The sequence below is a fragment of the Hemiscyllium ocellatum genome, chromosome 21 (genome assembly GCF_020745735.1).
Source record: "Hemiscyllium ocellatum isolate sHemOce1 chromosome 21, sHemOce1.pat.X.cur, whole genome shotgun sequence".
Classification (NCBI taxonomy): domain Eukaryota; kingdom Metazoa; phylum Chordata; class Chondrichthyes; order Orectolobiformes; family Hemiscylliidae; genus Hemiscyllium; species Hemiscyllium ocellatum.
The window spans coordinates 39749488-39772978 of record NC_083421.1 but is presented as its reverse complement, the minus strand read 5'-3'; positions in this window follow the sequence as shown (position 1 = coordinate 39772978).

Below are 23491 nucleotides of genomic sequence, written 5' to 3'. Positions count from 1 at the left end.
AAACACCTCAACCACCTAACTACTCACTAACCCACACTCACATTCACTGACATGAAAAGACTAGATCTTTCAATGCTATAAAAAAGGGGCTAATGGATCTGACAGGGTTAATGTTGGAAATTAAGCTCCATCCATTGTGCTGATGTCATACCAATTCAAAAGGGGGACAAGGCAGAACATCTTAGGATCTGGTGGAGTGAAGATTGCTCTCCTCATAGCTTTATTAACAATGTGTCTTATTAATGCCTTAGACTAATCTTACTTACTATTATCTTATAAATAGCTACTGATGGCTATCATATCTTGTTCAACATAAGAGCTTCTTCTTGTCAGGACTTAGTTGGTTGCAGCAACAATACCCAACCGCAAGCTGTCAACAGTTGGCATCCCAAAATTAACTATGACAGTCACATGTCCTGTCTTCCCCCAGCTGTACTCTGCTCCCCTGGACTCCACAGGGAACTGGGCTATACATTTGTGTGACAGTTGAAAGCAGAAGAAGTGAATAGCAGTGCAATTCAGGAAAAACTTCAAGTGCCTTCACCAATCTGTTCACTACTGCCGCTGCTCGGAGATCTAGGCCATTGTATCGTAAAGTGAGCATCTGACAGCTGAAGGAGCAGTCATCCATGAGTATACACTGCAGCTTCCAAACTGATGATGGCAGAGCTCCAGAACGTGTTAAATGCAGGTACAGAGTTCTGCTCACTAACCCCTGACTACCAGCAAAAGCTTTCAGGATAGTCAGCTCTTTCTATCATTATAACTTAAAACCAGTTCAGCAGAGGCCAGAATGTGTTTTAAGCCATGAGCTTTTTTGGCAATAGTCTCATGGCTGGTGCCAAACTACTGCTAAGAGAAATCAGCAGTTGTGCTGTACACTTGGCATGGGCACAGAACAAGCTGGTAACATCAATAGGAAATTTCAGAAGTCTAAGATAGACCTCTGCACTGGTGCCTCGCTGGCTCAGCATGCAGCTTTATTGATACATTTGTCATGGAGTATGTCAGGGAATTTTGCCATGATGATTCTCCAAACAACAAGCTCCTAGTTTCTTAGAGCACTCTGTGCAAAGTATAAAACAGTAAAGACGCAAGAACTGAAGAGCACGCCAATTGCATGGTCAAGAGCAGCCCAGCACACAGTCAACTGCTCAATCACAAAATGAAACTGATGGAGAGGGACTAAAAGAAGCAAAAAACGATTTAATGATAAAATAGTCCTTTTCTTCAATAATTTATCACAAGGCATAAACAGTCGAAAATTCTCAACTGATTTGCAATTAAATCAAATGTTTATGGCTTTGTCAAATCTACAATGTATACAACTCAAAAATCTTGGAACAGCAACAATTAAAAATTCAAATTTTAAAGCTTAATCTAATCCAAACCATTGCAGCATAAGCGGCAAACAAATTGAGAACCACGTCATTGTTGGTTTTAAACAATCGTTACCAGAAATGTAATTAATGTCCTTTCTCACTGCCTCTTTGCTGAGCTCTGCGAATATGAGTGAATAATATGACTGGAATTTGATGAGGTATTTGAGCCTGATGGTGGAAGAAAGTTAGGTTAACAATCACAATGGTCACTAAAGAATTCCTGAGTTAGTGACTGTACATCTCCTAATATTGATGTAATCTTGTCCACATCATCAACTCCAGTAACAGCTCCAAGCAGATGTACTGATGATGTAATTTCCATTTAATTTGAAATGCTGAGTGAAATTTTACAAAAACATTGACTCTGGGGATTTTTACAGACAGTTTCTCTCCATGAGTGAGTTCTCAAGCTACTTTCCACTGATCGCTCCATTGGCCTGAATCTCACATTTTTGTGTCAGACTTTTGGAGTTTCCTTATCACACTTTATCAAAACACCATTACCTACCAACCCCATTCCCAGGGTGCTGTCGTGTCTAATTGCAGCCTCATCTGACCATGCTACATTCCAGAAAAGCTCAACACTCAGTGAGTGTCTACTGAAAGTCTGATGTTCCTCATAGCCATACTATCTGTACAAGGTTGTTGTGCAGCTGGATGGCCATTGCCATTTTGAAGTTGCTCTGCTGGTTGATAGACAGAAAGTGAACATGTCAGAGAAGGGGATCATGGCACTTTGATTCTCTGGCAGACATCCGAAAGTCTCAGTTGAGGGGCTGGTGCAAAGTAGAGGAGTCCTTTTCCTGATGTTGTTTGTGCTTCCTCACCTTCACTCTCTCTCTGCTACTGCACCCACCACTTGTACAAGTTCACGCTCTGCCAATCTCACTATTGCCAGCAACAAATAGTCATACAGTCGTAGAGATGTACAGCATGGAAACAGACTCTTCGGTCCAACTGTCCATGCCAACCAGGTATTCCAACCCAATTTAGTCCACCTGCCAGCACCCGGCCCATACCTATTCATACACCCATCCAAATGCCTCTTAAGTGTTACAATTGTACCAGCCTCCACCACATCCTCTGGCAGCTCATTCCATACACGTACCCACCCTCTGTTTGAAAAAGTTGCCCTTTAGGTCTCTTTTATATCTTTCCCCTCTCACCATAAGCCTATGCCCTCTAGTTCTGGACACCCCAACCCCAGGGAAAAGACTTTGTCTATTTACCCTATCCATGCCCCTCATAATTTTGTAAACTTCTATAAGGTCACCCCTCAGCCTCCAACATTCCAGTGAAAATAGCCCCAGCTTGTTCAGCCTCTCCCTGTAGTTCAGAACCCCCAACCCTGGCAACATTCTTGTAAATCTTTTCTGAACCCTTTCAAGTTTCACAACATGCCTCCAATTTTGGTGTCATCTGCAAACTTACTAACTATACCTCTTATGTTCACATCCAAATCATTTATATAAATGACAACAAGTAGTGGACCCAGCACCGGTCACACTCCACTGGTCATAGGCCTCCAGTCTGAAAAACAACACTCCACCACTACCTTCTGTCTCCTACCTTTGAGCCAGTTCTGTACTCAAATGGCTAGTTCTCCCTACATTTGATGAGATCTAACCTTGCTAACCAGTCTACCATTGGGAACCTTGTCGAACACTTATTTGAATCCACATAGATCACATCTACCACGCTGCCCTCATCAATTCTCTTTGTTACTTCTTCAAAAAAACTCAATCAAGTTTGTGAGACATGATTTCCCACGCACATAGCCATGTTGACTATCCCTAATCAGTCCTTGCCTTTCCAAATACATGTACATCCTATCCCTCAGGATTTCCTCCAACAACTTGCCCACCACTGACATTAGGCTCACTGGTCCATAGTTCCCCTGCTTGTCCTTACCACCTTTCGTAAACAGTGGCACAATGTTAGCCAATCTCCAGTCTTCCCGCACCTCACCTGTGACTATTGATGATACAAATATGTCAGTAAGAGGCCCAGCAATCACTTCCCTAGCTTCCCTCGGAGTTCTAGGGTACACCTGATCAGATCCTGAGGATTCATTACTTTTATGCGTTTCAAGCCTCTGTGATATGGACATTTTTCAAGATTTCCCAAGATTCTATATGTTCCATGTCCTTTTCTACAGTAAATACTAATGCAAAATACTTACTTAGTATGTCCCCCATCACCTGCGGCTCCACACAAAGGCCGCCTTGCTGATCTTTGAGGGGTCCTATTCTCTCCCTAGTTACTCCTTCGTCCTTAATGTATTTGTAAAAACCCTTTGAATTCTCCTTAACTCTATTTGCCAAAGCTATCTCATGTCTTCTTTTTGCCCTCCTTATTTCCCTCTTAAGTATACTCCTTCCCTCTTAAGTATACTCCTACTTCCTTTATACTCTTCTAAGGATTCACTCGATCTATCCTGTCTATACCTGACATATGCTTCCTTCTTCTTAACCAAACCCTCAATTTCTTTAGTCATCCAGCATTCCCTACACCTACCAGCCTTCCCTTTCATCCTGACAGGAATATACTGCCTCTGGATTCTTGTTATCTCATTTTTGAAGGCTTCCCATTTTCCAGCTGTACCTTTACCTGCGAACATCTGCCTCCAATCAGTTTCTGAAAGTTCTTGCCTAATACTGTCAAAATTAGCCTTTCTCCAATTTAGAACTTCAACTTTTAGATCTGGTCTATCCTTTTCCATCACTATTTTAAAACTAGTAGAATTATGTCGCTGGCCCCAAAGTGTCCCCCCCCCGACACCTCAGTCACCTGCCCTGCCTTATTTCCCAAGAGTAGGTCAAGTTTTGCACCTACTCTAGTAGGTACATCCACATACTGAATCAGAAAATTGTCTTGTACACACTTAACAAATCTGAACCTTTAAGGCTATGACAGTCCCAGTCTCTGTTTGAAAAGTTAAAATCCCTTACCATAACCACCCTATTATTTTTACAGATTACTGAGATCTCCTTACAAATTTGTTTCTCAGTTTCCCTCTGACTATTAGAGGGTCTATAATACAATCCCAATAAGGTGATCATCCATTTCTTATTTCTCAGTTCCACCCAAATAACTTTCCTGCATGTATTTCCAGGAATATCCTCCTTCAGTAATACAGCTGTAATACTATCCCTTATCAAAAATGCCACCCTTTATGTCCTTCCTGTAGCATTTGTATCCTGGAACATTAAACTGCCAGTCCTGTCCATCCCTGAGCCATGTTTCTGTAATTGCTATGAAATACCAGTCCCATGTTCCTAACCATGCCTGAGTCCATCTGCCTTCCCTGTGAGACCTCTTACATTAAAATAAATGCAGTTTAATTTATCAGTCTTACTTTGTTCTCTGCTTTGTCCCTGCCTGCCCTGACTGTTTGACTCACCTTTGTTCTCAACTTTACCACCACGTTTCCTTCCACTCTCTCACTTCCCAACCACCACTCACCAACTACTGTCCCTGTACTCCATCCTCCCACACCAGCCGTCTGCATTGCCTCTTCACTCCAGGAACTTTTGTTACCTTTTGTCCACTTGCACTGGGACTAACAACTCTTACGCCCACTTCCATCTCAATCAATCCCTCCCTTCCTCTCATTACATGAGAAGATAGCCCACAACAGGCCTGAGAGAGGCTATACAGATGGAGAGGTGCTGGACATTATGCTCTATATAAGAAGAGAATTGAAAATCTCGAAGACCGGCCTTGCTCCTAAGGTGATACTGAGACATCTGTTCCACCAACTCTTCATTCCACCGTAACTGTCACATGAACCCACTGTCAGGGTCATCCATACTAATCACTGCTTGCATGCCTTTTTTATTTTGTCTTGCAGTCAAACTCCTGCAGAGGACACCTCCTCCATCCTTGAGGTAGACACATTTCAGGGAAAGCATTTGCAAGACTGCCTTTTCCAGATCTCACCCCACCAGGTCAAATACTGGAACCTTCATGAGAGTGTCCAGTTTAGAAAGAGTGGGGGCACAATCTGGTGAACATCTCTCACAGCGACAGCTCTCAGCTGGCTAATGAAGAACTAGCCCAGGCCACTGCTACTTGGAGGACCACCAGTCAGGAGTATGGTGTCAGCGGCCACGGACATAGCCCACATACACAGGAATGAACAGGAACAGCAGACATGGCTATGGGGCACAATGAGCCTTAGCCGTAACAATGTAGCAAGTCATGTTATCATCTGGCTCCCTCCATGGATGGGTTGACAGCTGCCAAGAGGCCTATTAAAGAGACAGTTGATCATGCCAGTTAATGGTCCTCAGGACCAATGGCATGGCAACAGAGGATGGGGAACATGGCACATCATCCAGGAGCCCCTTCCTCACAAGTAGGCAAGGTAGTGCCTAGAGACACCCAGCTAGAGAAGTAACCACATGTAGCACCCCTTGGAATACTCCACTCAGGACACTCTAGAGGTGGCTAGGCTGTCCAATCTGTATCCTAACTGATTCCCTCCAACCCCTGCAAGTTCTCACTTAGAAAGGTCAACATGCTTCTGGCAAGAAGACCTGTGGCACGTCCGGCCTGTGCAAACACAAGTGCCCCCAGGAATTCCTGACCAAAGCTTCAAAGGGCAATGGGTTTCACTTCCAGGTAGGTCCCTTCCATGCCAGCTGAAGAACTAGGGATTGCACTGAAACTTTGTGGGACGGAGAAGAAGAAATTTTCAAAATTGCAGATGATTTCAATTAACTTCATGACAATTGATCCCTGAAATGGCTTGTGGATGATAATTTGAAATTCATCAAAACATTACAGATTACAAAATATTTCAGGGTGTATTGGGGGTAGTTGAATAACATTTGCTAAAATATTGTACTAAAATAAAACTAGATTGCTGTCATGAAAAATATTGCAAAGCATGAAAAGGCGATGTCTTTGATAATATGTGGAGCTTGTGAAATGCTGGTTTAGTTAAATACATTCACAAGGATCAAAAATCATGGAATTAAATGTATTTGCAATTCTTTACCTCCATGTCCATTAATAAAAGATTAACAGTAGGCTTTTGGCAAGACCAGAATGACAAATTATCTCTGGTTCTAAGGCCAATTCCAGTTCCCTCTAATGGGTTGCCATGACAATTGAGTTAAGAAAAGCCAACATTACAACAGTCTGAAATATGAATGCAGCATTGGATTGGATTGGATTTGTACATTGGATACAGCTTTTACTTTCTGACAAAACTGTCTAAAATTTTTACTTCATATTTATCCTTTATTTATTCTTTTGCAACCACAGAATGATCTTTTTGGTTTAGTTCTTTGGATCTTCACTTCCAGTATCTAAAGCTTATAAGATTTGACTGTTGATTCTTCTAAAAATTAACTATAGTAAAACTGGACTTTTCCAATATGTTTTAAATTGGATAGGGAGAATTATTGACTAGCTTGTTGTGTAAAATTGCCTCAGATATTAATTTAAATATTTCTGAGAATGCATGCGTAGTTTTAAATAGAGGTTCTGTTTGTGAAGCTTTGTTTAATAAACATGTCCAAAATTATTATCCTTTGAGTCATATATCAAATTTGAGTCAATAAGATATGAAGATATATATATACATATTGGCAAATCGGTCTGAGGTATTATGACCGTAGTTGATCTGTGAATTGTGCGAGAATGAGAGCATGATGCAAATATTGCCGACCAGAACAGATGGACATAAAAAGGATGGCCTATGCTCCCCGTCACTCTGGAATGTCCATGATCATGGTTGAGCCACTTCCTCTCAATCATTTTAGCAAACCATTGCACTGACATTAGCAATTCTTTAGTCTTCATGACAGTGAGCACAATATGCTGTGCTGTGCAGCGTTGAGGGGGGAGCTAAGCGATGGCAAAAGCTTGAATAAAAACAGAACAAATCAGGCTCTTTTCACGAGAATAATTTAAGAGACTTCATGGCACCTTTTGCAATTTTCCAAACCAAGATACCAACATGGTGCCAACTTATGCCCTCCATTAGTCAATTTCATTTTGCTGTCCAAGTTGCTGAAAAAATGGAAGATGTCTAAATCCCACCAGGTGACACCATTCATTAGCCAGAATGTCTAGGGGTTGGACAGAACACTCATCCATCTTAGCAAGAAAACTGATTTTGTACTCTTTGAGTCGTTGCATGTTAACATTAAATGCAGATTGGGGCAATTGGAAAGTGGCACAACAATGAACCATACTTCTAACTTGATTGCCGAGCCATGGATGTTTGCACAGACCCATAGGAGAGATCCAAGCCTTCAACATCTAGCACCAGGATTCGCTCCTCATGTAGCATAAGGAAGTGAAGATCCTGCACCCCACCCACCCGTCTTGGCCCTTTTATCCCTTTCATGGGACATGTTCTCCTGTAATGAGGAAAAGAAGGGGATTGAGTGAGATAGAAGTGTGGGGCAGAGCTGTTAATGCTGGTACAGTTTGGGGAATTGTGGTCAGCTGACCCATGTGAGTAGCTTGCTCCTGCTCCTATATCTCTGTGCTAGCAAACGTGACTACTTTGTTACTCATTAGGCCTCATGGAGAAAAACTTTTCATTAAACTCAACAAAACTGACACTGAGGCAAAATATGTTCAGAATGAACCCCTCAAAACTAAGGATAGCTGGCATAAGTTGCTATATGCACGATAACATTCACAAATAATAAATTGGAAGTTTTTCTTTCAAGTTGCTTTTGTAAAGTAGTGCTTTAAAATGACTGTTGGCATTGTCACCTCTCATAATGTTTCATTGTACAGAGAAGTACTTTAGCATCTTTATTAACATGGCTTGTAAATACTAGATTTGAAGGCTATGGCATGATTTTAGGTAGTGTATGGATGACAGTGAGGAACAGATAATTAAGCAAAAGACTCAAGATCAATTGTGGTCACAGAGCACAGGAGCAAGGAAGAGAATATTTATTTTGCAAATATTACTCAGATTTGGACATGAGTCAAAAATATATTTGAAATAACATTTGGAATTGCAGATTTTCATTCCTCCAAAAATAACTGGACCCATTTTAGACTTTCTGTTTTGATGTGTGAAGGGATTTGTTATGGCATAGTTAGTAGGTTGCAGGAATTTGGCAATCTAAACAAATACATCTTTTTTCAACCTTTAACAGAAGTGATTCAGAACTCATTTTCAACTTTGAGCCGTTATTCTGGAGACTGCAAGGTAGCAGTTTTTCGAACTTTAATTACAGATCACTTACTTTTCTTCCAGTTGCAAAACCAGAATGAATTACATCATGGAATTTGTTTGAAGGGGCAGATCAATATAATCATTTATGCCAGAGAAGTAACGGTGTATTAGCGGAAAGTAAAGATTAATTTTTGAGTTATAGCTCATTTTCCCCTCAAAACCTGGGAGCAATAGATTGCAGATATGTTGAAATGCATCATTGTGCTAATCAGACAGAAATCCATGGAAGTGCAGGCCATCAATTATGCAGATGTGGTTACTTTTCCCAGCTCTGGACAATGGACTTACTGATGCTTGAGGATCATTTTGAGGGGAAACTAGAGAACACACAGGGGAGAAACCAATGGAAAGTTTGCTGAGAAGACTGGGTGGAGTCTGCAGTGGAACATAATTGCCAGCACAGGTCTATCTAGCCAAATATTCTTGCCTCTATTCTTATAATCTTTAAAAGTAAATTCAAATTTCCAGTTGTTGGCTAACGGATGGATGCAACAAGACTTCACAGTTAGTACTTGCACTGTGGCAAAAAGACTAAAAGGTACTGTTGACTAAAGACCATTGTTGTAGGCAACTTGATTTTAAATTACTAATCAAAACTTTCCCTTTTTATTTTTAACATAACTATAAATCCAAAGGAAAATGTTACTTTATCCCTAAGGTAGACATGTAATTCTCTTGGACCCAGCCCAAAGTGATTCTTTGTTGCTGAGGGTTTAGCTTTTCTTTCCAACCTGGTAACTCAAACATGATCTTTCTCATTGGGGGATTTTCTTGGAGCTTCTCCTTGTAGCATAAGTGAGGTGAATCCTCTAGCCTCCTTTGAAATTCTCAGAAATCTATTTCATGTCAATTTGAGCAGAAACCCCCTCTTACATTCCTGCAATGTACAAACTCCAGGAAGTGTTGGTCATAGACAACGGGCTATCATTTACCAGCAGGGAATTCAAGTATTTCTGAAAGTCTAATGGCATTTGACATGTAAGGACAACTCCATACCATCCATCATCCAATGGCCTGGTAGAGAGAGCAGTCCAAACTTTTAAGGCAGCCTTAAGGAAACAGCTATGGCTTCAATCAATACCAAACTGTCCTGGTTCCTATTTGATTATTGGACCAGCCCTCATCCAACTACAGAGACAGGTCTGGAAGGATGCTAATGGGGGAAAGACTCTGCAAACAACTTTAAATCTATCTTCCCTGGTCTGGGATGGGAGGGTGAAATCGCATCGGAAACATGAATGCCAGACACAAGATCCCTCTCAGTCAGCAAGGGAGACTGTTTATTTTAGGGGACAAAGGTTTGTACTGAACCATGGGAATGGTCTTGCATGGGTAAAAGGCATTGTCGACGTGAGGTCAGTTTCTGTGACATAAAATGTCCATGGCAAACACCAAGGTCCAGTAACAAACACATGGACCACGTGAAAGCTGTAAACCCACAACAAGGCAAGAGAAAAACATACCCAGCCCCTCAAACATGGGGTCACCACCTCTGTCTGGTGTCAAAGAAACATTGGAGTCTGAGATGGATACAGTGAATGTTGTAGCTGCAATGTGTTTACGCCCTGAAGAAGATGATGGATTTCTTCCAAGACGTTCTTGGTACAAGAGGTGCGCTACAGTCTGGTACCTGCTGCCCGTATCCAAGGCTGAGTAGGAGGAACCCGACCTTGTGCAAAAACACCTGAGGAGAGGCTACAAGAAAAACAGCAGGCTATGTCCCCGGACGTAGACACAGGGGGATGTAGTGATTGTAACAAGATCAGCCAACTGGGTATCATAGAATAGGAGTTCCCTGATTGGGGCTGTTAACTGGGTCCAATCAGGGAGCCCTGGCTGGCAGATAAGAACAGGCGTGTCAGACATCCTGTTCACTCTGAGAGCTGGCTCTGAGGGAGCTGGATCAGTGTCAAGGACTCCCCATGTGTAAATAAAGGGTGACTTGGTGATGGGATACTGGACTTTGTGAGATATTTCAGGTATGCCTCAAAGCACTGCCGATGAATCTGTGCTACATTTCCATCATTTTGTGTTTATTTTTGAATGTTCAGTGCTAAAAGGATTTTTGGATGACACTGATGCTGTAAGTAATCTGACAGAAGATCAATCAGCACTGTTTAGTTTATCTGACAGATTTTATTTAAATGTGTGCATGTTGGTACATGTACACAGTACACAGAAAGCATTCATGAGTTAGAACACCTGGACTCACACGGAACTGAGGACAGGGTGGGATTTCTTTTCATAGGCAAGAGCAGAACCTAGATTTTACAGAGAAAGAAAATCAGGCAAGATATAAAATGAACTACTGATGCATCTATTTTACATTTTTGCCCTCTAAATTAGTTGAGAAACACAAAAAATACTTCTGTTCTCTGAGAGATCAGCATGAACTTTAGAAGTAAGGCTCTCTTACCCCAATTCTTATCCCAGTTTTCCAGGTAATGAAGAGGCTAATCAGGGCCCAGACCATGGCAAACACCAAGGTCCAGTAACTGAAGCCTGGGCCTCTTGAGTGCACTGTGCTCAGATCAGGGGCAGGACAGTTCCTGCTCAAGAGCAGTCTCAGAGAAACCCTGCAGTGTCGAAAGAGGCCATTCAGCCCAATGAGTCTGCACTGACCATCCGAAGAGCATCCCACCCAGACCCAGCACCATACCCTATCCCTGTATTTACCATCCTAATCCACCTAGCCTGCGCAGCCCTGGAAACTACAGATATTTTAGCATGGCCAATCCACCTAACCCGCACATCTTTGCATTTTGGGAGGAAACTGGAGCACCTAGAGGAAACCCACACAGACACGGGGAGAACGTGCTTACTGCACACGGACAGTTGCCCAAGGCTGGAATTGAACCCGGGTCCCGATGTTATGAAGCTGCAGTGCTAACCACTGATCCATTGTGCTTAATATGGGGAGCAGGCTGCGATGCTTGGTTTGGGAAACGGCTGCTGTGCTCATGATGTGGACAGATTAGGAGCAGCATCTGAAGAAGGGTTCCGAAGAAGGATCACTGGATCTGAAACATTCGTGCTGCTTTCTTTCAAGAGATGTTGTCGGACCTGCTGAGTTTCTCCAGTGATTTCTATTTTTGTTTCTTTCAGTCTCTGGCCCTAAAGTCAGCGTAAACAATGACATAATTTGAAGCACAGATTACATTCAGTGCAATTATCTTGTCATAATGATTTATGTTCATTTAAAGAAACACTGTATTGGATGTCAGCCTCGCCCAGAGAATTGGCCCCATCCTTAGATCATATTATTCATCATTGGGAGTTTCCACCAATTAGCCTCATCACCAGGTCTTTAAGAACCTCCAGAAGTCCTGTAATGAGAAACTAGTTCCTTCTATACACAAGTATTTATAGACACATTTCAGAAGTTTTTGAACTTTCTTTTCTAACTTACGAAGAAACAAACCAGTAAATATAAATAAAAATAGCAGAAGTTAACATAGTTTTCTTTTAGAAGTAGTTTCCAATGAACTAAAAACAGCTTATGCACAGGTGATTGAGTAGACACTGATTCAAAATACTTCTTTTTGGTGCTAAATCTATTTTCAGCTACATAAGTAATTGAGGAACAAGAGTAGAACATTTAGTTACTTGAATCTGTTCTGGTATTCAGTAAGATCATGGCTGAACTGTGACCTAACTTCATAATCAAACCATACCAAGTTAATATTCTTAATTAGATTAAGGAATATTTTTAAAACAGAAACTACATTTGAAGCTCCTGACTGATTATTTAAGTGTAAAATACATTTCAGAAACAAACACAATTTTGAGTGCAATTTGTCAGCCATAATCTATGTGGAAAAACTCCCCTTCCATCTATAAAGACTCCCTATCACTTGAGAGAGGAAGCTTACCTCCCTCAGATGACTGTTCAGAGTTTCTGTTCCTTATCTCTTGCCAACTTAAAATAAACAGATGACTGAATGTAGATACAACTTTGAGTTAAAAGGGTCATTCGACTTGGTGTAAAGCCACAATACTAAGGGTGACCATCATTGTACTAGTTATATCAAAGCAACAGTTTCAGCCTGTAACAGTGTTCCCAAACATTAAATCATGAAATAAAGGGTTCTTGTAGCTGAACTTGTGGCTATCGTTCATCTATTCAGCTCTCTTTGCTTAAAAATAAGTTAAAGTCAGCTGCTCAAACGGTCCAATGAGAGCAGTGACAAGAAGTACAAGTCTTCATGTTCTAGCTTATTCAGCAGAGCATCAACCAGCTGTCCACCCTCGCATGTGAGTGTGGATACTCAACTAAGGCAAGATTTGGCCACCCCATTCCCTCAGAGAAAATTGCCTGTCAACACAAGTCTCCTATAGGAATAATGCTTACTTAAACAAGGCATTGGACTGTGATATGAAATTAAACTGTATCACAGGAATAACCTGAGTTTTAAAGAACCTTGAATGTCGTAAAAAGGCATAGGGCACGTCATAGGAGTTTAATCAAACTTTAAGGAATTCTGGTATTAGGAGAAAAGAAATCAAAGTCATAGGAGAAATGTAGTTATATTTTTAAACTTATCTGTCTTTTTTTTGGGGGAAAGGTGGTGGTGTAGTGACAATTTCAGTGAACTAGTAATTCACATTTTCAGGATACTTAGTTAATGGAACCTTTTCTACTATTCAATAAGATCATGGCCAATCTAATTCCATATTAGTTTGAATCACTTTATGATAGATGATGATATTAAAATTCAATAAAATCTAGAATTAAAAATCTTCATGTTCACTGTGTAAACACAGTTGAATGTTATTAAAACTCACTTATTTCACTAATACCCTTTAGGGAGAGAAATCTGTCATCTGGTCTGGCCCAGACCAATGTGGTTGATTCCTAACTGCTCTCTGAAATAATCGAGCTAGCCACTCAATTCACGAGCAACCGATAGGAGATGAGAGGACATTTATACTGTATCAAGGTTGGCAAACAAGAATTAAAAATAAAACTCAAGAAGTTTCAAAGGTTAGCATTATGCGGCCCAGAGAAATATATTAATAGAGAAGAGAATATTAATGGAGCGTAAGATGGTGATGTGTAGACTCAATGTGCGAACTTGAATTTTTTCTTCCAAATGCAGGTCTTCTAAAATTTCGTAAACTACAACAACTGAGTTCATAGGCTTGCGTCTTTTTCTTGGAAACCACAAGTATGTCTTTTGTTTGCAGAGTCTTGTCATATTCAGGTAGAATTTGTTCTCTTCAGTGAATTTTTTTACATCCTCATTATGATGAGAGAAGTTATTGCTTTAGAATGAAATATTTCTGCAGTTAGTAGCAGAATTAAACACCAAAGATCATCAAAACTGTAACAATAATACACGGTAAATGTTCTCTTGTCTCCTGTCCATTCCTTAACCAACACAGTCATCACGTAATGCAACAGCTTGACATGTCCATTCCTTATAGCAGCCAAGACTATGGCTTCTTCAAATCAGACAACTGCTTTCGTCCAGAATGTCATTAATTATGTCAACGTTATAGTGCGACTCCAAGATCTCTTTGTTCAGCAACATTCCCTAGGACCTTACCATTAAGTCTTCCCACCCTACCTCCTGCAAAAATGCCATCCCCTATTCCCAATTCCTCTGCCTCCACCGTATCTGCTCCCAGGAGGACCAGTTCCACCACAGAACACGCCAGATGGCATCCTTTTTTAGAGACCGCATATTTCCCTTCCAACGTGGTTAAAGATGCCTTCCAAAGCATCTCCGGGTAAAAAATGAGGTCTGCAGATGCTGGAGATCACAGTTGAAAATGTGTTGTTGGTTAAAGCACAGCAGGTCAGGCAGCTGTGCTTTAACCAGCAACACATTTTCAACAATTCCAAAGCATCTCGTCCACATCCCGCACCTCCGCCCTCAGACTTCACCCCTCCAACCATAACAGGGACAGAATGCCCCTGGTGCTCACCTTCCACCCTTCATATAAACCAAATCATCCGCCGACATTTCTGCCACCTCCAAACGGACCCCACCACCAGGGATATATTTCCCTCCCCACCCCTTTCCGCCTTCCGTAAAGACCGTTCCCTTCATGGTCAAGGTCCACGCCCCCCAAAAACCCACCCTCCTGTCCTGGCACCTTCCCCTGCCACCGCAGGAATTGCAAAACCTGTGCCTACACCTCCTCCCTCACGTCCATACAAGGCCCCAAAGAAGCCTTCCACATCCATCAAAGTTTCACCTGCACATCCACCAATGTCATTTATTGTATCTGTTGCTCCCGATGCGGTCTCCTCTAAAATGTGGAGACTGGACGCCTCCTAGCTGAGCAATTTAGGGAACATCTCTGGGACACCTGCACCAATCAACCACACTGCCCCATGGCCCAACATTTCAACTCATCCTCCCACTCAGCCGAGGACATGGAGGTCCTGGGCCTCCTTCACCACCACTCCCTCACTACCAGATACCTGGAGGAAGAACGCCTCATCTTCCGCCTCGGAGCACTTCAATCCCAGAGCATCAATGTGGACTTCAACAGTTTCCTCATTTTCCCTTCCCCCACCTCATCCTAGTTCCAAACTTCCAGCTCAGCACTGTCCCCATGACTGATTCTACCTGCCTATCTTCCTTTCCACCTATCCACTTCACCCTCCTCCCTGACCTATCACCTTCATCCACTCCCCCACTCACCTCTTTGCTACTTTCTCCCCACCCCCACCCTCCTCTCATTGATCTTTCCACCCTTCAGACACTCTGCCTGTATTCCTGATGAAGGGCTTTTGCCCGAAACGTCAATTTTACTGCTCCTCAAATGCTGCCTGAACTGCTGTGCTTTTCCAGCACCACTCTAATCTAAACTCTGCTTTCCAGCATCTGCATTCATTGTTTTTACCAAAGTGTAAGAATCCTGCTTAGATTTGCTTTCCCAACATGCTGCACCTCTCATTTATCTGAATTAAACTCTATCTCCCGCTTCTCAGCCCATTGCCCCATCTGATCAAGATGCTGTTGTAATCTGAAGTAACCTTCTTCATTGTCCACTACACCTCCAATTTTGGTGTCATTTGCAAACTTACTAACTATACCTCTTATGCTCACATCCAAATCATTTATATAAATGACGAAAAGTAGTGGACCCAGCACCGATCCTTGTGGCACTCCACTGGTCACCGGCCTCCAGTCTGAAAAACAACCCTCTACCACCACCCCTCTGCTTTCTACCTTCAAGCCAGTTCTGTATCCAAATGGCTAGTTCTCCCTGTATTGTGAGATCTAACCTTGCTAATCAGTCTCCCATGGAGATGTGCTCCTTAAAAACAGGAAATACTGAAAACACTCAGTTTGTTAGCAGTGTAGCTGCAGAACGAAACAAAGTCAATGGGATGGGTTTACCACGCAGAGTCAGGAGACTCAGACTTGTGTCACTCTTGTATAAGTTGTCTAATTGATCGGGGGAAGCTTAACACAATATTACAGATCTGCCTTATTGGTGCAAGTGTAAAAGGCAGGCAGCCGCCATGTTGAGGGATGCTGCTACCTTTTCGAAGTGAACAAGTCACAGCTCAGATGGCCATGGAGATGCAAGTGGACGGCAGCTTTACATGGTAAAATTAGGACCAATGTTTGTGCTGGCTCTAGTTGGCACCACAAATTGGAATTAAAAATATCTCAAAAGAGGTTTATTTGAACAACACGAGCCGTCACAGGAAAATATTCTGTGATTTTGGATGAAATTAGATCATTTTTTTCTGGGGATAGGGACAGTTAGTCAATTATTATCCCTGTAGCCACAAGAGATCACAGTCCAGTTTGTTTTGACACTAAACTAAAAATGAAAGAACTGCGGATTCTGGAAATCAAGCAATAACAGAAATTGATGGAAAAACTCAGTATGTCATGCAGCATCTGAAGAGGGAAAGCAGAGTTAAGTTAATGTTTTGGATCCCGTGACCCTCCTTTAGAACTGAACTGAGTTTTTCTAGCAATTTCTTTCCCAGTTTGTTTTGACTTGCTCCTTTGAAGGGTTGTCATTTGAAGTTGACACCTTCAGGCAGGACATTCCAGGGTTCCTCTCCTTTTCAAAAAAAAAAGAAACAACTAAGTGTTCCCATCTACCCATAGGAAATCTGTCATTATGACACAATGAAGTGAATGGATGGGCTTCCGGCCCAGATCTCGGCACCTCCTCAGCAGGTTAGATCCTACTCCTCTTCCTTCTGTAGGCTGAGCACCAGCTGTTGGTGGCTGCTGTTCTTCCTGAGCCCACATAACCTCATTTCTTTGCCTCCCTCTACACCTCTCTCAATTGGGAAGCAACACTGCCAGAAGCAGGATTGCATTAGCCTCGGCCTTTTAGTGCAAGGTGGATACAAAACAGTGAGGGAAGTCAGACAATTTACAATGTGTTAGTAAAGGTACATCTGAGCACTGACATCCATCACAGTTAGGTTGAACCCTCCCAGAGTTATTGTATGAATCAACAGAACTACCGCAGAGTGTTGATCAGGAATTTAGAATGCTACGCCCATTCCTCATGTTTGTTTGCCCAACTACTTCTGCGATTGCCTTTGGCATGAGGCAGCTACCAGGCGACCCACGTGCAAGTGCCTCACCATCATATTCCACCTCAGTACTGAAGTCATAGCAAGCTTACAGTTATTTGTCAGAACATAGCACATGTAATACTGAGGCTTCAAATGTTTGGGACTGTGTGGCTTGGCTATTTGAGAAGATGAGGTTATAACAAATGTTCGAGTAAAAAATGAGGTCTGCAGATGCTGGAGATCACAGCTGCAAATGTGTTGCTGGTCAAAGCACAGCAGGCCAGGCAGCATCTCAGGAATAGAGAATTCGACGTTTCAGGAATCGTTCCTGATGAAGGGCTTGTGCTCGAAACGTCGAATTCTCTATTCCTGAGATGCTGCCTGGCCTGCTGTGCTTTGACCAGCAACACATTTGCAGCTATAACAAATGCTGTCAAGCTGAACATTCTTGAGCTGATAGATCACAAACTGGCATTCGGTAGGCACAATGTACTCTGCATGAGTCCTCATGAGTCAATGTTTGATTGGATTATCTGAAGAAATTGACGTCACATTAGGTCATTAGCGTTGTTTAATGACTTGAATAATGAGTGTTATTAAAAAGAAAAACGGTGAGTGTTTCTCTCCTTGGTTCTCCCTCACCATTGAGAGTTTGCCCTTAATGGGCTTAGCATGTAAATCTCTAACTGGCTGCAAGGGTGATTTATTGGTGCCAGTTAATAGTGCAAAAACCATAAAAATCAAGGTGATTTGGTGATGGGCAAGAATACATTAGGTTGTGTATGACAGCACTTCTGGATATATAAAGAAAGGTGTGAGGTTATAAAAAGAAAAATAACAATGATGAATGTTTCTTTCTGTACCCCTCCCTCACCTTTTAATGGTTTGCATTGCACTTGTTTTGTATGTAAATTATTAAATTGGATTCATGGGTAATTTACTGTTGGTGGTCAATCAATGAAAACAAAACCATGTGTGATTTAGTAATGAGGAAAAGGAAATGATCTCGAATATGTTAGCACAATTCTGGATATAGAACAAAATTTAAAATGCTGGGGGTTTCTCTCTGTACCTTTGATGTTATTACACTGGCCTTAGTGGGCTCTGCATGGAAAGTGAGCAACTAGAAACAGATGATTTACTGTTGGGGGGGTTAATGGATGAAAATTGCCACAGGTGATTTGGTGGGAGTTTTAACAAAAAAAATGATAACTGTTAGGGATTTTATGTCACAGTTGTAGTGTCCCTACCTCTGAGCGAGAAGCCTCTGTTTCCACATACTTTAGTCGCGTACAATAACATCTCTAAATAGGAAGATTAAAAGTATCAACACTAGGTGGAATGGCCCCGTGGGAGGTTTTACACTTCAGCTCCACACTCCACCCTGTTTGGAAAGAAAAATACATTTCCACCAACATTGCACATGATTCATTCCAGTTTCAGATTTGCACTGTTGAGGTTTGGATTAATATGATTTGGGGGTACCACAGTGTCTCAGTGGTTAGCTTGCTGCCTCACAGGACACTGCTGACTGATCATTGCTGAAAATGCGTTGTTGGAAAAGCGCAGCAGGTCAGGCAGCATCCAAGGAACAGGAGATGCGACGTTTCGGGCATTCCTGAAGGAGGGCTTATGCCCGAAACGTCGAATCTCCTGTTCCTTGGATGCTGCCTGACCTGCTGCGCTTTTCCAGCAACACATTTTCAGCTCTGATCTCCAGCATCTGCAGTCCTCACTTTCTCCTCACTGACTGATCATGGCCAATTTCCCACATGAAAAACTGCCCAGCCCTGGACTGACTATGGCAGTACCCCTGACTGATTGGATTATACCCTTACTCCACTTAACTGTCCTTCCCTCTGACCTACATATACGGTCATATTTTGTCAAGCATATGAGGTATGTTTTACACCTAGGCCATTGGCATTTGCTGCACACTGACATTGATGCAGCACTGTGTCATACACCAGCATGTCCACTCCCACTTGGACTTCTAAATGTATTCTTCACTGCTTCAGAGAGCTACAAGCTTCCTCCTTTTTTCCCATGGATCCAAGCAGTATCTGTAAGCTTCCTGCATTGCTATCTGCACTAAAGCAGCAGTTGATAACTGGAAGATGATTGGCTGCCCATGTCCACTGAAGTTATCTCGAAGCCAATGAATCTGGTCTGTGACTTGCAACCAGATATTCTGAGGCTGATGCATTACCATCACCCAGTCTATGGATGGATTATTGCCTTTGATTATGGAGACATTGGTGCAGATGAAGCTGTTCCATGTAAAATAAGGATAAGGAACATTTCCAGCAGAGCTGTGATCTCACTTAGGCTCAGTTCTGAAGATCAGGCTCAGCAGGTAGCCATTTAATTTTCAGTGTTGAGATTTTGAGGTGTTGAGTTAATCAAAAAGGGGAAGTTAAGAGGGAGATTGCAATTAATGATATGCAAATATATGCTAATAGGCTTCTCACTATCTGATGTAAAGAATTTGATCTCTCCATCTAAGACAGGAGAACTTAATTGCATAAGTTTTTCTTGATGGTGAGAACTGGATTCTTCAATGAAGTCATCATGCTGTGCACATCTTGCAAGGGAAGATTACAGCCGTTGATTGGTCATTGTTGTCTGTGGAAGTCCACTGTATACAGATTGTCTGCTGTGTTGCCCGACAATTACCAAACTCAGAAGTACATCATCAGATGTAAGACACTTCCTCATGAGGATTTGAGCAGAGGAGCAGGATTGTCTTGCTGCAATTGTACAGGGCCTTGATGAGACCATATCCATAAATATTTTACCCAGTTTTAGTCTCCTTACCTGAGGAGTTACGTTCTGGTTATGGAGGGAGTGGATGAAGATTTGCCAGAATGATTCCCAATAGGGCCGGACTGATTTTTGAGGAGAGACTTGATCAGTCACAATCATATTCACTGGAGTCTAGAAGATTGACAGGATCTCAATATAAAATTCTACAGGACGAGACAAGGGCGGCACGGTGGCACAGTGGTTAGCACTGCTGCCTCACAGCGCCTGAGACCCGGGTTCAATTCCCGACTCAGGCGACTGACTGTGTGGAGTTTGCACGTTCTCCCCGTGTCTGCGTGGGTTGCCTCCGGGTGCTCCGGTTTCCTCCCACAGTCCAAAGATGTGTGGGTCAGGTGAATTGGCCATGCTAAAATTGCCCGTAGTGTTAGGTAAGGGGTAAATGTAGGGGTATGGGTGGGTTGCGCTTCGGCGGGTCGGTGTGGACTTGTTGGGCCGAAGGACCTGTTTCCACATTGTAAGTAATCTAATCTAACAAGCCAAATATTGGCAGAATGTTCCCTATGAGCAGGCAGTCTGGAACAGGAGCCACAGTCTAAGGATATAGGGTAGCCATTTAAGATTGAGATGAGGAGCAGTTTCTTCACCTGGAGAGTGGTGAGCATTTGGAATTCTTTGCTACAGAAAGCAATTGAGGCCAAAATATTGAATGTTTTCAAGAAGGAGATAGATACATGAAATGATAGTCAGGAAATGCTAAATAGATTCTTTAAGGTGTGATCAAAGTGATGACAAGAAGACACATCAACTTTGACATAAAGCAAATTGATTAGGCTAAGCTAATTTAAATATATGCCAACTGATGAATGAAACTATTAACTTGAACTACTTTGGACACAGTCAACAAGTGAGAATCATTGCCCACTGCCAGTCAGGGACTCCAGGGTGACGGCTGGCTCTTAGAGCTTCACTTCAGATTCCATGGCTCCGGTCTCTCAGTCCCCAGCCCAACGGTGACAGTCCATGGTCAGGGTCTCACAATCCCTAGCCCGACAGTGACAGTCCATGGTCCCAGTCTCTCAGTCCCCATACTGACCATGACAGTCCATGGTCCCAGTTTCTCAGTCCCCAGCCCGATGGTGACAGTCCATGGTCACGGTCTCACAGTCCCCAGCCAGACGGCGACAGTTCACGGCTCCAGTCTCTCAGTTCCCAGCCCGACGGTGACGGTCTGTGGTCCCGGTCTCTCAGTCCCCAGCCCGACGGTGACAGTCCATGGTCACAGACTCAGTCCACAGCCCGACAGTGACAGTCCGTGGTCCCAGTCTGTCAGTCCCCAGCCCGGAGACAGTCCGTGATCCTGGTCTCTCAGTCCCCAGCCCAACAGTGACGGTCTGTGGTCCGGTCTCTCAGTCCCCAGCCGGACGGAGACAGTGCATGACTCCGGTTCCTCAGTCCTCAGCCCAACGGTGACAATCCATGGTCCCGGTCTCTCAGTCTCGAGCCCGACGGTGACAGCCCATGGTCCGGGTCTCAGTCCCAAGTCCGACAGTGATAGTCCGTGGTCCCAGATTCAGTCCCCAGCCCGACGGTGACAGTCCATGACTCCTGTCCCTCAGTCCCCAGCCCGACGGTGACAGTCCATGGTCACAGACTCAGTCCCCAGCCCGACGGTGACAGTCCATGGTTCCAGTTTCTCTGTCCCCAGCTGATGGTGAAGGCCCAATAATTGGGAGAGGGTCCTTAATATCAATAATATTCTGCTTCCATGTTGTTTTGCCATTTCATTATGCTTCACTACTTTTCTGGACCTCAATAATAAGCAGGAAACAAATGGGTGTTTGCAACATTCAATCAAGGTTGTACAGTTACCTCACAGTCAATGCAGGCTCTGTTATACACCAAACAAAAAAATGTCCACTTTTCTTCAATACAGTATTGTCATGTTCAATGACCATCACAACTAACCGTTAGTGGTCTGCTTTGAAGACAGTATTTTTGAGGCTAACCCTGCAATACAGTTCCAAATTCTTGCAGATGGAATCTGAAGGGAAAATGAAAAATTCTGGCAATCACAGTGGGTCAGGCAGCATCCGTGGAGAGAGAGCAAGCTAACATTTCAAATCTGGATGACTCTTCATCAGAGTTGATGTGAAGTGTGGAAGGAGCAACATTTATTCTATAGTGAGAGGGGTGGGGTTGGAGTTCTGAGGGAGGAAGGCTGTTGATAGTTCAGATTAAGTGTTCAGAATGGGAGAATGGCAGAACAATGGTATGTCTAACGGCCAGGCAAGAATAGACAGTCCCACTGGGCCCAGGGTGGAGGGAAGAGTGAACAAACTGACAGATAATGTAACAAATAAAGCCAAATGAACAGGAAGGAATGGGCTCACAGTTTGAAGGTGTTGAACTTCATATTGAGCCCAGAAGGTTGTAAACTGTTTAGTTTGAAAGTGAGGTGATTCACTGGAACGTTGCAACACGTCAAGGACAGACAAGTGGACACGTGGACAGGATGCTGTGTTAAAGTGACCAGCCATGGGAAGGTAGGGGTACTGATTGTGCACAGACTGGAGGTGTTCAGCAAAGCTGTAGCCAGTCACTTTCCAGTGAATCACAGCACAAACTGCAGGAGCAGCACCTCATTTTCAAACTAAGCAATTTACAACCTTCTGGGCTCAATATGGAGTTCGACACCATCAAATTGTGAGCCCATTCCTTCCCGTTCCTTACCTATTACATTATCTGTCACCCTGTTCTCTCTCTCCCCTCCAACCCCGCCCCAGTGGGACTGTGTATTCTTGTCTGGTCGTTAGACGCACCATTCTCCCATTTCAAACACTTAATCTGAATGATCAACACCCTTTCTCCTCCAGTACTCCACCCACTTACAGTATCAATTCTGCCCCTCCTCACTTTCAGCTCTGATGAAGACTTATCTGGATTTGAAATGTTAGCTTGCTCTCTCTCTGTGGATACTATCTGGCCCATTGTGATGTCCAGCATTGTTTTTTTTAAATATTTTCACTGCTCTCTGTTTCTTTAGGATAATGGGATCAACGGGTATGAGGAGGAAGTGAGAACAGTGTACAGCATAGGATGATCAGCCTTGATAATATTGGATGGCGTAACATGTTTGAATGGCCTACTCCTGTTCCTATTTTCCATGTTTCTATGCTAGTATTGTTAAATAAACCTATTAACATAAACGTACAATGCACTAGAAGACTGCTCTTTCAGATTTTGATTAACAAGTTGGAAGCTTAAAAACATTTGTAAAAAATTTGTTTGGAAGTTTATATAAAGGTTGGTCTTAGGCTCAAAAGTCAAAGCTAAACTCAGGCCAGGGTCAGATATTCCGGGATGCACAGCTACAATCGAAATCATACCCTGGTAAATGTTGCAGCCTCCAGCAAAAATGGACATAGTGTTAAGATTAGTACAAAGCTTGTATTGTTAACTAAGCTTCATTTTATGGAGTCTACTGGGAAAATAGCTATTTGGTTGAGTCAGCTCCAATAAAATGAAACCACACCCTCCAAAGACCAATTCACCTAGCTTCAAAATGCTCCAAAAAAAAAACACAGAAAGTTCAGCGCAGTAAAACACATGTCTGGCTGC